Here is a 13,762-nt window from a genome sequence, read left to right on the forward strand (position 1 = left end):
ATGATGACTTCACTCTATCCCGCTTAGGACAGCATGCTATTTTCGGAAGGGAATACAAATGAACATAAAATACTAATGAATGTGGCCTCTCCGCTTCAAATGCTCAGCCTTTATACCCAGCTGCGTTTAAAGGTTGATTATAGAAGGAAGGTGTCTACCATCTCCAAGTGTTTTCTGCTTGTTGCATGTTACATGCATTGTTTAAAAAGTAGGTTTGCAGTGTATAAATGTTTCAAATCACATCTCACAATACACATCACATAATAATTTCAAACTGTAACCTCAAAGTAGACCAGACCGCAGAATTAATGCAAACTACAAAATGACTACATGCCCCAGACCCCACAAGCCACGCACCTATGTGGCCTTGGATAGATGGTCACACAGGGAGGGAAGTGCTTGATGTGAAATCCACAATAAATAACTCATTCTGGCCACATCCACACGTGACGTCACGTGATTGTGTTAAACCCAATTGATCATAGAAACTTTTGGGCAGAAGTTGAGCATTAAAATAAACTGGGATAAGTCTGTATTGCTATCTGTTGATCAGAAATATTGGGACTGGAGGAGATGCGTATTAAGTCTGTGCAGCCCTTTAATTACTTTACTTTAAATCTATTTCTTAATATTCTTCTGTTATTGTATTGGTCTGCACAATTTAAAGATGATATTAAGGGGATGGAAACCTTTTCCCCAATGGGGTTATTAGAACATTCTGGGGGAACACGGGTACTTTCTCTCTACAGTACAGTTACTGCTACAGAAATTCAGCACATGATGTCATTGATTACAGATCAGTCGCCATGGCAGCTCCCATAGCTAGGGGTTTTGTATTTTGTTTTGCCTTTTTCCAAGGTCAGTATCTTTCATCTGTGAATGATGCTTCTTTCATGTCTTTATAATGTGAATTATGTACTGTTTTTTTTTTTTTCTCATGAAAATGGTTTGGCGGTTATAATTTGAAATCCCCCCCGATCACAGTTTGGTAAACTTACGTCGGCCAATCATGAACGGGTCATGGAGAGCGCTATTTTACAGCAGACACTTGTCACAATCGGTGCCATCAATTAACTTGTTAGGAGCCATGGTCAAAACTGACCATGGTACCTAATCGGCACCTGCACATGATGACGTCATTGGTGGATGTGATTAGTTGTCATGGCAACTGGGAACTTGTAAGCAGCTCCCATATTTGCATTTGGCATGATTACAGTCTACAATGTTATGCTGTTTTGACAGCACTATTTATATTCCAAGGCATTCTATTCACCATGTTCATCAGCTAATTTCTTTTCTGATGGTTTCCTTTAACCCCTTCAGGATTAAGCCATTTTAGGGCTTCAGGACGAAGTCCAATTTTTTTATTTTTTTTTGTAAGAAATAGCATCTCTATACACAGCTGGGCGGACTCCACTGTACGAAGTAGGACAGCAATAGTTACTGGGGGCATGTGTGAACTTGGCCTCCTCTATTTCTCTATATGTTGCAGCACTGTTTTAAAAAGCAATTAACACAATTATTAGTACATACAGGCCCGACTAATATACGCATAAATATGTACAAATATTACATACCAATAAAAATATGTATGAGCAATCAGACCCATAGGGTTAACTTACCCTAGAGGGTCTGAAATTTAAAAAAAAAAAATGTAAATTAAAAAAAATGTTTTAAATTGCCCCCTTTTCCCTATATCACATTTAAAAATAAACAGTAAAAATCATACACATGTTAGGTATCGTCATGCACTTGTACGTTACCTGTGCTTGTCCTGCTCTCATTACACGATTCTGCAGGTTACCCTCCCCCATTGCTCCCAACTGACCCGGATTCAGCAGGATTGCCCTGCTTTATCACTGCTGTCCCACTGCCCTGGTTGGTTGAGAGATTGTCCTGTTGTAAAAGGGCGAAGCTTTTTTTTTTTTTTTTTTTTTTTAATATCCGCCCCCCCCTGTCACGACTTCCAGACACAGTGGGGGACATTTACTTAAAGTGTCGGTGTCTGCATTGGCTTTGTTACCGACCTGCTCTGGGAAAGAAGACACACATTTAATATTGTGGAGCTGTGCAGAGACATTTCTGGCGCCGAGACCATTTTCTGTCCCTGGGACCAAAATCTGTCCCGAGCACCAGAAATGTGTCCAACAGTCCCTGCTAGACCAGTTTTCTTTTGGTCTACTTTCCGCCAGTTTACAGCGGCCAAAAATGGCTGCGACACATATTAATTGTGTCTGAGTTTCCACTCCACCAAAGCCACGCCCCTTTTTGGAGAAGAGTCGGAGCAGACGGAAAAAGTCAGTTTTTCTGGCGCCGCCAGCTAATAAATAGGTCTGAGAGCAGAACATGTGGTGAGAGCGCCACAAAACTGTCGGAAACGCCATAGTAAATGTCCCCCAGTGTGCAGCCTCCTGTCACTACCTGTCTCAGGGGAAGGAGTGAATGATAGACACTGAGTAGGATCTGATCAGCATCAATAGCCTAGTACCACATGGCTGTCTTCAGTATTAGACATCACCAGCTCAGCTGCTCATGCCTGACTGGCTCAGCTAGTCATGACTTATACTGCTGCTCAGTGTTCAGAGACGAGAAGAAAAGTCATACTAACCCCTGCTGACACTCATCCAATTCCACTGCTTAGGAAAAGGAATTAACTAACCACACAGTGCAGCCGAATACAGACTACTATACTATTACACTGTACTCACAGCGCATAAAGTATGTTGCTCACGAGAGCAAGTGTGCGGTCTGGAGCACTTTGCTGAAGGAACACCACTTGTGATCTGGTCCTGCAATAATCAGCTGTGTCGACTAATGCAGCTGATTATCAAGGAGGCCCTGCAGTGCAGATAGGCGAGAAGCAGTAGGCTGTGAATGATGAAAATCCGGCTACATGCCGCACACTTTATGCATCAGATCTAGCTTGTCTGTGAAATTTACACAACCAAGTAGCATTATTTGAATAGAATTTATACTTGGGGTGATTATTACCTGTTATCTCTCTGCTAATTCCCTCCCTGATCCCCTACACCTGCTTTTCATACTATGCACTCCACTAAAACAGCGATTTCTAAAGTCTCCATTGATCTCTTCACTGCTAAATCCAAAGGTAACTATTCTCTCATCACTCTTCTGGATCTCTCTGCAGCGTTGGATACCATGGACCACCAGCTCCCCCTCAGGATGCTTCACTCTTTTGGCTTAAAGGACATTGGTTCTCTTCCTGTCTCTCTGACCGCACTTTAAGTGTCTCCTTTTCTGGATCTCAATGTTCTCCTCTTATACTGACCCCATCGGACAAACCATCAGCAGATTTGGTTTCCAGTATCATCTCTATGCTGATGACACCCACCTATATACTTCTGCAAATTGCAACTACTCTGCTAAGTATGCTGGTTGGGCAGGGAGGCTGCCAGGCAATGCAGTAGGCCCGTGCAGGGTGTTACTGTCCTGCACCAGTTCAGGCACAGTCTAGGGCACAAATGTACACCAGATCAAAACTGTTGTAGAAGTGCCCCGCTGCCGTAGCACATCTCAGGTGCCCGTTGTGATTTTTCTGGAGGCTGGAACCTTCTGATAGATTCAGTGAGTGTCTGGACACCATCATATGATCATATAAAAATGTGCCCCATAGACTTCTATTGTATGCAAGGCACAGTACACCTCAATGTGACCAAGGTTTGTAGAGGATATGATGACTATTCATACTGGCTCACTTGCTGTTGTCTTACGGACCGTAAGCAAGGGAATAAGTAATTCTCCTTGTGCACGCCCAGCTATAAATGTAGATAACCAGAAACACATAGATAGAAATATACATTCGGTGTTTACATCAACTACAGTATGGACATCTTCACTCTTATAGATTTATATCTGGGGCTCAAACCCCTAATCATTGTAAGGTGACTTTCAAATTAAATGAGTCTGTGTCCAGCGCTGGAATTTGACTAACTTGAAGAAAAGACAAGACCTGTCCTTGCAGGAAGTTAGCAACAAGACTGATAAGTTTATTGAGGGACGGACATTTATAGAAAACCATAAGGCACTTTACATAAGGCGTGTAATTAGGAAAGCAGCAACTATAATTGGGTGTTCTCACCCAGGAAATGTAACACTATTGGATGTAAGCACACAAAGGAGTCTAATACTATTGGCTACATGCAAATACTGAAACTTCCCAGGTGCTTGCCTGGATACCTTCCACTAGGTGGTGCTAGTGAGCACTAAGCCTTTGTTTGCAGAGGGAAACACCCAAACTTTGTTATCACTACACAAAGTTATATGAAATGAATGCTGAGTCTTTAAAATGTCCGACAGTACGTAAGATGGCGTCTGAGTCCAGTGTAATATCTTTAACATTTCCCCCCTTTTGAGCTTTGCATGGCCTGTAACTGTTGTCCAGGGTGACCTCCTCAAACTCAAGGTACATACAGGTAGGCTAAGCCCTTACCTGCTGGACTTGTTAACTCTTCACCAGATCCCCTGGAGGCCAGTCACTCGGGGGTTACAGGCCTGCATACTCAAATTACATAATTGTGTTTCCATAGTTTATGGGTTTATTAACAGGCTGGTTCTTCAACAAGACGGTATCCTCCACACCGGGACTTCTCCTGTCATGGTTCTTACCACCTGGACGGCCATCTGGGACATGGTGGACTTGATGAGGGGGACCACACAACACGCAATAAGTGACGAGAGCAAAATCACAATCCCCAATATCACCCCCACTTAAAGGAAACCCTTCCAATCCCCCAACCACAAAGTGAAGGACAAAGTGTCCACGCCAGAGTTTCTCTCGAGTTCCCTGGACAGTCCTTCAATCTCTTCAAGTGCATGGGTAATGGATCCATAGGGGGCGATGTCATCCGGGATGTACATGCGACAAGCCACTCCCACCATCTTACAGACTCCTCCCTTCTCAGCAAGGATCATGTCCAAAGCCGTGCGGTTCTGGGAAGCATCTCGGATATAATTCATCTCTGTTGATTACAATAACACCAGTTAACCCAACCAACATCTTTACTCATAGCTCTCTGGGGAATAATGGACTCTAGACCTGCCCATATCTGATTGTGGGCCTTGTACTCATCTGGGACCCTCCTTGGTGCTCCCACTGTATCTATATAAACGTTGTCATCTAGGTGCTTCTCTCTCAGACCTTCAGAATTCTTTGGGATTCTCTACCTTTACTTTATGTGTCTGATCAAACTTATCCCTGGGGATCACGAGGAAGGAATGCACAAACCTTATCACTGTACACTCGCCTTCCCAGCCTCTAGGCCTGACCTGACTCTCCTATCCCCACAAATCCAGTACACATCAGACACTGCGAATACAGGGTTACCTGTGCTGTCAATGTTATAGAAGGTCATTGTCTTGTTGCACCAACCGTGGGTAAAGTCTCCTACCCTGGGGGCATCCTGGTCAGCCCTATAGATACAGTGATAGTCATGGTTGGGGTGTCCCTGAGCATACAGTCAGTCAGAAGAGACCAGCTAGCAGCAAGAATAAGTAAGCGTGGAAGCGTGATGACTTCCCTCTAGCTTCACAGACGTGGCACTGGTCAGCAGGACTTGGAAAGGACCATCTTAGCAAGGCTCCAGACTCTCTCTCTGGTGTGTCTTTACCACCACGTAGTCTCCGGGCTTCAGGTTATGTATCCTGAGGTCTCTGTCTGGATCTGTCCAGTGAAGTGGGTTCTGCGACCGGACTCTATGGTCTCCGGAAGTCCAAACCTGCAGAAAAATCTCACTCACCAACTTCTTGGCTGCAGCTCTGGCAGTAGCCTTGGTCATGAGAAAAGCTTCTGGCCACCCTGGAAAGAGATCAATGCACACAAGCACGTACTCCTTTGTACCACTTTTGGTAGCTGGATAAAATCCATCTGCAGTCTTTGGAAGGGATACAGCGGCTTGGGTGTCACCTTCCGTGGGGTCTTTACCACCTTACCCGGGTTGTGGCGGGTACAGACTATACATGCTTTCACTAGTCTAGTGACAGGGGTAGTAATGCCCGGGGCAAACCATTGATGGTTTATGAGCACTAGCATGGCCATTTTGGATGTGTATGTTTCCGCAGGCTACTCGACTTACTGTCGGGTGCAGGGCTCTGGGCAGGCACACCCTCTCTCCCAGCATCCAGGTCCCATCGGCATCTGGGCTCCAGCTCTCCTCCACACTCCCTTCACTTCTGATGACTCTCGGGCCACCGGGGACTGGAACACCTGTGGATCAAACTTTTAGCTCAGAACTCACCGCTGAGACTTCAGGACAGTCTCCGGGCTCCATCTGTGCAGCTGCCTTCGCCATCCCGTCAGCCACATACTTGCCCTTGGCTTGTGGAGTTACCAAATTGTGTGTGCTTTTAGTTTTACTATCCTCACCTCTTGTGGAAGTAAGAGAGCATCCATGAGCTCTTTAACCAGCGTGCCATGCTTAACGGGGGTCCCTGCAGAAGTGAGGAAATCTCTAGCCTTCCATATGGGTTCATTGTCGTGTTTAGACCCCAGAACTATACCTTGAGTATAGATGTTCGCCCTTTTACCTTCCACCAGCTGTAGCACTTCCCTGAGTGCCATCACTTCACCTCCTGCGCTGACCTGTGTGGAGGGAATGGTTCTGCTTGTACTACCTCATGTGCGACACTGACCACTGTATATCCAGTGTAGAACCGTCTGTCTCCTCCTGCAGACCTGGAGCCACCTACGAGAAAAAACTCAACATCTGGGTTAATCACCCTTCTCTCCCCCCTCTCTGAATCCTGGAAAACTGGCGATAGAATGAAGGATTCAGAGCTGTGCACCTTATCAGTGTATCCTGGGGCATCAGGAGTGCACACTGGAGTCTGAGCTGTCTGGCCTTTGCTCAGATGCTTGGGCTGTATTTGGGTGAGGACAATGTGCAAGGTATATGGCGTTTGCACTGTAACTGAGTGATCTAGGATCAACTCACTGGCCTTGCTGAGCAGATTGCTGGCTGCAGCTACTGACACATGAGGGGCTCCCCTCACAACTGAGTCTAACCGGGCCTAATAGTGGGCCACTCGGGAGGCCACCACGTTCCTGGACTAGACACCTGTGGCGTCGCCTAGATACTCAATGCAAAATAAACCAAAAGTTTGATTCAGTGGAATGTGCCTAGGGCCGGGGCAGACAGGATTTGCCACCTTAAGGCTATAGAATGCATCAATTGCCTCTTGACTAAGGGCAAATGGGGAAGAGTCAATTCAGTCAGAAAGGGGCAGCATCAGACTGGAGGCAGCAGACCTTATCCCAGGCTGCAGGAGCTGGCCAGTCCTAGAAACATGTGAAGAGGCTTAGGGCCTCAGGGCAGGGGCATATTCTGGAGTGCCAGCTTTCTTCCCTCTGTCAGGTATCTGCCTGTGGCTGAGAAGCAGTGGCCTAAGAAGACCACCTTCTCCTGGCAGTACTGGAGTTTGTCTCCGGGAACTTTACAACCCTTCTGTAACAGAAAACACATAAGGTCAATAAATGCATCCTGGCAAACAAAAACAGTAGGTCCTCCGCATACTGAAAAGGAGAACATCCAGTAAGGGGCTAGTCTGCCAGTCTACTCCCTGTAGGGTCGTGTAGTATGGAGTACTGGCTGGGGGAGTTTTACCCCCCTTGTGGGATTCTGCATCAGATATACTGAAATACTACACTGGTAAAGGCAAATAGGTCCTGGTAATCCTCATGTAGGGGCACAGAGAGGAAAACATTTGCCAACAGGGAAGAGTTCTACAATGAAAGGCACTAACTCTATTTGGGGGGGGGGCTTTCAGAAGAGGGGGACTGTTCTTGCTGACATCCTTGTCCATTACCACCCCCCTTGTCCCGCCCTGTTGGGGCCATCTACGTTTCCTAGAGTGTGTCTCTTTGTATTCTTATCACAAGCAAATTCCTTTAAGTCTTTTAGATTGTCAGCTCTGTTTCCCCCACTCAACACAGATGCTTTCTGTGTGCTTCAAGGCCACTTCTCACAGACATAGATAAGACAAAGCCCAGCTGCACAGAGATCTCCCCCTGATTAACTCTTTCAACTCCAGAAAGCAGGTACCAGAGACATTGCAACACTTTTTCTACTAATTTTTCTGCAATTGTCAGAATCAAATAAGTTTTAAAATAAAATAAACAAACAAACAGCGTTGCACACTCAAGACCCTTAGCAAATGTTTGAAATTGGTGAAAATATTCACCTGCCGGCATTTTATTTATATTTCAAACGTCCGCCAGGATGCCTCAAGGGTGAAGCTGCTGCTATCCTAGAACCAGCCTACAGTGTAGAGCTATAGGCAATTAACTTTCAGGGACTTGAAAAGAATATACTGTCTTAAGATGGCCACCACTAAAAGATGGTAGGGCGTGTCATCTTCTCTAACCCCCCAGATACGGGGGTGGAGTCTAAGAGGGTGCTGGTCTGCATTCCAAAAGGTTTTTTTTTTTTTTTTTTTTTTAAATGAGCACTCTCTAGGATTCCTGTCCCTCTGTCCTGGTCCGTCCGTAGTCACTGGTATAAGTCTCCAGTAATCAACCCCATCCACTTTCCTTTGTCATTAACTCTCTACTTACATCAAAACAACCTTCTGCCTGGGTGTGCCACTTTTTGTCTTTGAGCCAGCCACCATTTTCATCAAGTGCTGTCTCCTACCTCTGCACACTCAGGGGATCATCTAACATACCCAAAAACTTCAATACCTCATAACTTCCTTTAACCCACTCTTTACCTTTCCTGTGTTACACTATGTCAGTTGCCTTTTTAGGTCTGCAGTGTCCAGCTACAGTCTTACTTTGCTCACTACCCATTTTGTGGAATCTGTGGAATACCTGATTTTGTTCAAGGGCTATAGATATCCTCCGTACATACAGCTCCAGACTACCCCGCTAACTATCAGTAAGTACAAATTAGAGACCTTCACACAATATTTCAGAAATCAAGGAGTTAACGCTCAACTGTAAAATTCCCGTCAGTGTCCCTCTTGTCTCTACTGTCCTTTCCGCATCATGGGGCCGCATCAATCCCGAAGGAACGATACGTAAATTTGGCCAGAATTTGTCTCTGCAAACTTCCAGATTCTATCCGCGCTTACATGAACAAAATCTCAACACCATCACAAACTTTCTGAACTATCTCAACAATCCACAAGAGGGCACTGCAGACCTTTTTCTACAACATACATTGTCACGTCCAGTCTCTGTCGGTCACCGTACAAGTGATCCTTTGCCGAAATCATTGTGAACATACTATTATATATGGACATGTAAGGCAAAGTACATAATATCACACAAGGAGATGACCTTACCCAGTCCCTTTCAGCCAGTGAAACAGTCAAGGTAGACAAAAATAGACTTGACTTACCCCGACGAGCGCTCATTGTCAGTTCTGGTCACTGGCCGTCTGGACTCTTGCGGAGGTCACCTCGATGGTTAGATGTCCATAAAAGTATGGCCACCCAGGAGAAGCCAATTCTTATAGATTTATATCTGGGGCTCAAACCCCTAATCATTGTAAGGTGACTTTCAAATTAAATGAGTCTGTGTCCAGCGCTGGAATTTGACTAACTTGAAGAAAAGACAAGACCTGTCCTTGCAGGAAGTTAGCAACAAGACTGATAAGTTTATTGAGGGACGGACATTTATAGAAAACCATAAGGCACTTTACATAAGGCGTGTAATTAGGAAAGCAGCAACTATAATTGGGTGTTCTCACCCAGGAAATGTAACACTATTGGATGTAAGCACACAAAGGAGTCTAATACTATTGGCTACATGCAAATACTGAAACTTCCCAGGTGCTTGCCTGGATACCTTCCACTAGGTGGTGCTAGTGAGCACTAAGCCTTTGTTTGCAGAGGGAAACACCCAAACTTTGTTATCACTACACAAAGTTATATGAAATGAATGCTGAGTCTTTAAAATGTCCGACAGTACGTAAGATGGCGTCTGAGTCCAGTGTAATATCTTTAACATTCACATAACTTACTATGTTTAATGGAGGATAGTTGGAAGTGGCTAGCTTTCTATTGTATAAGGTGGCTAGAAGACGGGGCTGACGTAATAGCTGCAGGAATCCTCCCTCCTCTTCCATGTGGACTGCTGTTATCACACTGCTCATCAAGGAAAGGCTATGTGGAGAGCTAATCCATCAACTTTCTGCCTGCAGGTCTAAGATCCTGCACAATGTAAGACTGCTCCACAGACAGTAAATGGTTAAAAGTATTGTATTTATTTATTGTTATGTTACCGTATATACTCAAGTATAAACTGAGTTTTTCAGCACAAAAAATGTGCTGAAAAAATGTGCTGTCAGGCTATATACACTGGGGCAGGGGATGGCATGCTATATACACTGGGGCAGGGGCTGGTAGGCTATATACTGGGGAGGCTCTGACCAATGTATTTCCCACCCTCGGCTTATACTCGAGTCAATAGGTTTTCCCAGTTTTTTGTGGTAAAATTAGGGGCCTTGGCTTATACTCGAGTATATACGGTACTCTGTATATGCCCCCTATGATTTGTAAAGTGCTACAGAATATGATGGTGCTATATAAATAAAGATTATTAATATTATTAGGAAACCTTGTCATTAATGTTTCATCTTGTTATCTAGCACAAAGAAAGGGATCCTTAAATCGATAGAGGACTTGGATTTGTTCCTGCACATAGTGGATAAAAGTCATGGTTGATTTTTACATGTTTTGTATTTTTTTTTTTCAGGGAAAAAATATTGAACATGAAATGGAAATACCAACATCCTTAACACCTTCAAGATGCAGCAAGTACGATAAGATGTTTTGTAATCTGATGTGTCCCTTTATATGGTTATAACTTTTGAACACTTTTTAGCTTACCAAAGAGCTTGTTGGAGTTGAACTTCATGATAGTGGTAAATTTTGATTGATTTTGATAGTTTTAAATTTATTTATTAACAAAAATTTGAATTTGGCAAACATTTTTTTAAACATTTGCCATTTTCAAAATTCAAAATTATCTCCTTTTCAAATAGATAGTTTTACCACGCAAATTAGTTACCATATTTTTCGGACTAGAAAGCGCACAAAAAAATCCTTTGATTTCCTCAGAAATCAAAGGTGTGCCTTATAGTCCAGTGCGCCTTATATATGAACCATACTGACAGACAACAGCTGGCTTGAACTGTGCACAGGTCTGCCACCTGCTGGTCATTCATCCTTATAATCAGGTGCACCTTATAGTCTGGTGCGCCTAATATATGAACCTAGATGTTTTAGCAGGCATTTATTGATGGTGCGCCTTATATTCCGGTGTGCCTTTCAGTCCGAAAAATACTGTACTTACATTTCCCATATGTTTTCATCATATTTATGGAGCTCATTTAGGTTTTTAATGAGTTTTGAAATATATAATATTAGAAATCCGCATGAATCATCCCATTTTCAAAGCTGCTACCCCTTAAACTAGTGAAAACAGATTTTACAAAGCAAGAGCTTTGTAGTAACTAAAACATAATGGGCCACATTCATAAATAGTGGGGCAAACTGCTCAACGTGGAGTTTGCCTCACTAGTGTGCGGAGTGCACAAGAAAAATGAAGACAGATGCACGGTTTAAATAAATGTGGTGAGCCCTGTGCGCGCCCAAAATGCTTAAACTAAGTGCACCTGTTTCTTTCAGTTTAACGGTCATGACATAAATGTGGTGCACGGTGCGAATGTGCAGGGAAACGCACAGTATTGTGTCGTGGCGTGTATAGTGCAGCCACAACACAATATTGGTGGAAACACAGCAGTTTGTATTTCTGTGCAATCTATGCCAGAATACAGGTGCAGATTGCTTAGTGAATGTGGGCAAACAAGTGAAATTTAGAATGGTCTAATTTTGTCAGTAATACAAAAAAATGTGTATTTTCTCCAAAGCGTGTAGGTACCCCACAAGTGGATGTTATGTGCTGTATGGGTGCCCATCAAGGTGTAGAAGAGAAGGAACACCATGGAGATTTTTAGTTTCTTCAATGGCGCACTTTTGTGAGCTATAAAATATTTGTTTTTCTTTTAATGTGGCCGTGTGAATGCTTATTTTTTGTGGTAGGAGTAGCATTTTCCAGTGATACTACTTTGAGGTGTGGAGTATAAAAAATGTCAATCCTGTAATTGATTTGTGACATTTTTATGTTTGGTGTTCACCATAAAGCCTAAGTAACATACTGGGGGTAATTTACTAAGGGCCCGATTCGCGTTTTCCCGACGTGTTACCCGAATATTTCCGATTTGCGCCGATTTGCCCTGAATTGCCCCGGGATTTTGGCGCACGCGATCGGATTGTGGCGCATCGGCGCTGGCATGCACGCGACGGAAATCGGGGGGCATGGCTGAACCAAAACCTGACGGATTCGGAAAAACCGCCGCATTTAAAAAAAAAATCTGTTGCGGAGCTTGCACTTACCTTCACTCAGCTCGGCCCCGTGAACTCCAGCGTGTTCCGATGCTTTTCACCGCAGGCTGGTGGACGGCGGATGAACTACCTTAATGAATCCCGGCCGTACCCGAATCCAGCGCAGAGAACGCACTGCTGGATCGCGAATGGACCGGGTAAGTAAATCTGCCCCACTATCTTTATTTTTTTCAAACTCAGTTTTATTATATGTCACGTGCAATAAAATACAGTCAATTATCATTCATATATGACAGCTCAGTATTATAGTACAGAGTACAAAAAGCACGCAAAAGCAATATGTTAAACAAGCATAATTGAGTTTTAAGAACATCAAACACAAAATAACATGCTACTGTTAAGGTATTATCAATGTTAAGACTAATTAAACATGTTAATGCCAGAGAAATGCATCTTGAGTGGTTAATTAAAACCTTGAAACTAACGTATCCAATGTGGCACCCAAAGGGTGGAAGACAAGAGAGACAAGGGGTAGTGGGAAAACTCACATATTAGGTGAGTTCTCTAATAGCCAAGGAGAGATCTTGGGGCCAAGCCCTGTGGCGGAAAAGTTACACCATTTGTCCCACACCTTGTAGAATTTAGCTGGGCATTGTCAATGTTTGTAGGCCAACTACCTATAAGGTACAACAGAGTTACCCAGCTAAAGATGAGACTGACACAGCTCAACCAGCATATCTGCATCAAGGTGTGGCATTAAGGACTTGCCTCTCTCAACCACCGGTAGGGGAGTAGAAGAAACTCTAGCATTAATTAAAAGGGAGTATATTAGGGAGATAAGCCCAGCCGAGCCCTCAGATCAGATCACCCCTATCAGTGGGTACATGGAGATGTTAAGACCACGACCAGGAAACTGGACTGACAGGGCATGGCGGAATTGCAAATATTTATAAAAATATGAGGAATATCATATTTTCCCCTCATCAAAAGAGAGTGAGGTGTCATTTTCATATGTGTGATATGTGTGTATAGGAGCTCTACAGGAGCACAAAGGTGCGGGCCAAGAGCTGAGTCATATGTTGTTTTAAGAAATACATCCAAACCAAAACCCAACCCCTGGGACTACACAGATGATTCTGTCAGGGTACAAGGTAGGTTATAACACACAATTATATTTCAATGCAAATGCTTAGAGAAAGCAGAATGCATGTTTGCAATGCAGCTGTAATGGGCTTTTGCAACATGTTTTTAGTGGAAATGAGGTGCCTGATGACAGGTTCCCTTTAAAGCTTGGCTCTTTTTTTTTCTAATCTGGCATGTGTTGCTTTATATGGTTATAACTTTAGAACACTTTAACTTTTTGTGACACATTGTACTTCATGTTAGTAGTAAATTT

This window comes from Engystomops pustulosus, chromosome 6 (assembly GCF_040894005.1).
Source record: "Engystomops pustulosus chromosome 6, aEngPut4.maternal, whole genome shotgun sequence".
Classification (NCBI taxonomy): Eukaryota; Metazoa; Chordata; class Amphibia; order Anura; family Leptodactylidae; genus Engystomops; species Engystomops pustulosus.